Below are 4692 nucleotides of genomic sequence, written 5' to 3' on the forward strand. Positions count from 1 at the left end.
TGATTGATTGATTGATTGATTGATTGATTGATTGATTGATTGATTGATTGATTGATTGATTGATTGATTGATTGATTGATTGATTGATTGATTGAGGTATGTCAGACTTAGTTGTTAGTGTTACCTATAGAGCCTCATTCATCTGCCCTGTGACCATATTTTGATTTCCAAAAAAGAGGACACTTGTCCCAGTCATGAAGAACTTTAACAATACTGTTTGCTGTGCAGTTAATGAATGGTGAAATAAAAAATGTCATACAGGCTTTTACAAGTCAACAAGTGTAAAAAAGAGGACGGTTGGTCACCCTGCTGTTAGCCCCTGTCTTGGATCCCCTTTCTAAAAGATTTGTAGGAATTCTAGGAGGTGGTTTACTTATACCAAATGTCCCTTTAAAAGCTGGTTGACTGGTCCGGTTTTAGTTCATCCTAGAACCAAACCACTGCAAATATTACTGTAGAAAGGAGACAAAGCAAAGGCAAAACCTGGAAACAAACCCTGAGTCTCAAGGTAGCTACATGCCCTTGTGTTCTCTCAGCCCGAGATGATGTCACTGTCACTGTGTTTGGCAGCATCCTTGTCCCTCCATCATTTGACAGGGCTATTTCATTCCAGAGCATCTTTGTCCGTCTAATATTCCTCTTCCGTCGTGCTCCCCAGGTCATTTATTCCCATCCTTGCTCCTTTACACATCCCTTGTTGTATTGTTTTTTGTTTCCCAGCAACCACTTTCCTCTGTTTAAAACTTATCCACAACTCAAGATTAGCCTTTTTCATTAAATGTTGCCACTCTTTTGTCTATATTTTAGAGAGAGCATTTGTTTTCTGTTCCCTGTGGAGATCCAGAGGTGCAAACAATCGCTCACGCTGACAGTCACTCAGCTCAGTATTGATCGGCATTGTGTGCTCTGGGCCATCATAATGTAAGTTATTTGTGGATAGCTTTAGCACAAAGCCTCAGGACTTGGGCTCTAGCTCCAGGGAACTGACACTTAACGCTGTTAGTGGGCCTACCATGCTTCATTTTGATGAAGGAGTTCAATTCTTACACATGGAAGTTTTTGCTTTCCTTGTGAAGGGTACTTCTGAACAGTAAATTAAGAAGGCAGGAGTAGAACATCCTGTCTAAGTGAATATTTACATCAAATGATCCTTAGAAAGCAGTGAAACTGACCCTGATCGTTAAAGGGAATGTAATGGAAAAGATGCAACCGAAGAAAGCATGGCAATATACTACTTCTAAACTTGGGTAAAAAAAAAAAGTACAAAGACAGTAAGTCAGCTCCCATGTTAGCCATTGTAATTTTAGTCCATTGATATTTACAGTCATTTGACTCCATCAAGGTTTAATTCAGGCAATTACATGATTTCTGGCTCCTTTGAAAACTGCTCTCAGTGAATGTTTGTATGACAAACACGACAATCTGCCAGAGATGAGCAACAGAGATGGAAGGTGAGTGAGCCAACTCTGGTATATGTTGTACAGACAGGAAGAACAAACAGACTGATAGACAGATGGAGAGGAATAGGCTGGCAGAATAACAGGCAAAAGGAGTAGTGTATTGAGTGAAAACATGGGTGGGCGGCTAGAGGGAGACAATGAGAAAGTGAATGAGTCAGGAAAAAAGAAAACAACGGGGAGCACTTGACTGTAAAAAAAAATATAACAGAATGTGCTTTATAAAATCAGTCGCAGACATCAGATATGAAATCCAGGGCAAAATGAGTACAATGAGAACAAACTTTAAAAGGAATGTAAGATTTTGGAGGGAAAACATCATGCTACATTATATTAGATTCAGTATAGTACATGTACATGTTACAGTACAGTTTAGCCTATTTGTGATGTTAGATGTTGGATGTTGATACAAAGCTTTTATAAGGCGTTGAAGGTGCATAAATGCAAGAAATCGCTCATTTCAATTGCTAAGATAGATAAGAACCTTCAGGGGCCCAAGATGTACACGTGTTGGTGGACAAAGATGTCTTCAGTGGTGTAGAGTGTAGAGTCTGATAGGGTCCTCCAACCAGTGTTCATTACATTTATTTAATAGATAAGCTGACAATGACAATGGCAACAACATTATTACTTTTATTGGTAGTAGTAGCAGGCGTATTTACATATAAAATAAGTTTATTCTTTAAAATCAAGCAAATCAAATAAAGTTCATCCAATAATTATTTTCCAACTTTTCCCCCCCAAATGTCTTGTGTGCCATATAATATCTTTTTCAGTCTGTGAGGAATATTTCCTTTAATGTTATGCTGGTTTGCTGTGTCAGTCAATGAATCTAATCTGCTGATTTGAGAGGAATGGCCGATGAAAGGGGATAAAGACTGGGGAAATTAGCCACTCAGCACAAAAGCCAGCAGGAGTCACATTCGCACAGTCAAGGACAGAGAGCTGGTTCTTTAACAGAGAAGGATTTCACAACTTAAGCTCTGTAAACTTTAAGCAGATTTATTGCAAAATTGAATCATCCAGGCTTACAGAGCCGTTAACCTGAGATGAATTTCATTAAGTTTGGGTCTTCCTTTGAGGTCCGTATTTGCTGAAATCCTGTTTTACCAGCTGTAATGAAATATCAACATTTTCCAAATGAATCTCACCATAGAAGTTCAAGAAAGTTCAATCCAAATGGTTCTTAAAGGGTCAATTTGTGTAAGAGATTAAGGCAGTGCATCCAAATGGAAATACTAATGCACTCACTACCAAAGTGATGAAGCTGCCTTTGTTTTTTTATTCTACTGTTTGTTAGTTTTAAATCAATATTAATACACCTCACATTAGCACTTATCACAGGCATGCATATGTAATTTCCTCCTATTATCTGGTGGATTATGTGCCAGAAGAAATTTTCTTTGACAAGTGCAACATCTTAAAATAGATGAAAACATTCAAACTCAATTAGTGAGGAGTTTCAATAGCTGCTGGTTTGGATGAAATGGTGGGAACATAACATTGACTTGATTCAGAAAAGGTAACGCGTATCTCTAATTTCATCCAGGCCAGATTGTTACATGAGGTCTCGGCTGGCCAGCAGGTGTCATTGTTGCGTTGGGGTTCACTCAAATGCAGCCGCCAGCCAAAGTAATCAGTCACAGGGTATTTGTGTGTGGCTGTAAAGCAACATGGCATGTTTCCATGGAATACCAGGAAAGTAAAGATACTTTTGAATATAGATAACTTTTTAGTGTGTGTTTGTGTATGTGTGCGCTGTCTCAAAAAAGAATGCACTTGCGTAAAGAAAAAGGGGTAATGAATTTTGTCTGTTGTATTTATGGAGTTTCATTAGGTGAGCTGGGCCCCGACTTTGGCTCAGTTTCTCCCTGATTCAGCTGTTATCTCCTCTCCCGGCTCGCTTTCCTTTCGCTCTTTCTTTTAAACACACACGCAGAGCTGCCTGCTGTCTCCCTCTCCTCCTCCAGCTGCATGGGTGCATCCAAACACAGGGAAAAGGGAGGGCCAAGAGGACCCAGACGCTCCGGCCAAGATGCAACTCTGCATCCAGTACTGTCTCTGTCCGAACCAAAGTCTAAATGTTTCACTTTCAGTCTTTTCTTTTCCTGCATCTGTCAGCTTGTTTGTCTCGTCTCTCTCTAACATGTCAAGTGCTCTGCTTTTGTTTTTCAAAGATTCCATCTTCAGCTCTCCTCCAGGATTGCTGCACTTCAAAATATTTCCCTTGCAATAAGCAAAAATGAAGTTTCCCTTGTATCCAGGAATCATAGTTCTAGTGCCTTAATACAAAAAGAACAGCTTGAAAACTGATTTACTGCACAAATATCCTTCCAACCTCTAACTTCTAAATGTGTGTGGCTCGTCAAAAGAGGACTCTGCATCAAATATTACTGCAGCAGTTTCAAAGGAGTGGCATGTGATGCCCTGGAATGGGAATCAGTTTACAAATTCGTGTGTTACAGGAGAACCTTTAGTAATTGTTATTTCTCTGTGATATTGTTGGTAACATATCTTGTCTAAAACTGAAATATCTCACCCATATTATTTACTGCCACGACCATTTCTTCAGAGGTTCTTGGTTCCCAGAGGGTGAATGCTGCTGACTGCCATGATCCACTGGTCTTTTGTGGATGCTTGAAAGCACTGGATCGTCCATGAAATGTAGCTGTTGTGCCATGTGTGCAGAATACTGACACCACTACTGACAAAATTAATTATTTTTACACAATAGCTATATCCAAAATCACTCGCCTGGTATCCTGTAAATACAATACTGAGCAAAGTCTTGATCACCACTCTTTCCTTTATGTTTTGCTTGGAAAATGGTGAATGGGTGCAGTGATTTATTGAAATATGTCCAGACCCCAATGGAAACACAGGATGTATTGCAAAAACAGAGAGCAGAGCCAAACCGTGACTGATAGTGTTCCACTGTATGATCTTCTGTCCAGGTATGCTTTTGGGGTATTAGCAATGTGTTTTCACTTTCGTGCTGAAAAATGAATGCTAATCAGATGCAATAAAAGGGGGAAAATATAACTGTATAACTGTAAATCTAAGATAACTGTATATCTCAGATTTCTGTAAAGTTATTTATTTCATATTCTGTGTAGTTTTTCATATTTATATCCTGTTGATAGCCTGTACATAGCTTGTACTCACTACAGCCTGTACATACTTATAGTTATAGAATATTCACAACATACTTCATACCGTGTACATTATAACATAC

The sequence above is a fragment of the Pundamilia nyererei genome, unplaced genomic scaffold (genome assembly GCF_000239375.1).
Source record: "Pundamilia nyererei isolate P.nyererei 1_Seehausen unplaced genomic scaffold, PunNye1.0 scaffold00205, whole genome shotgun sequence".
Lineage (NCBI taxonomy): Eukaryota > Metazoa > Chordata > Actinopteri > Cichliformes > Cichlidae > Pundamilia > Pundamilia nyererei.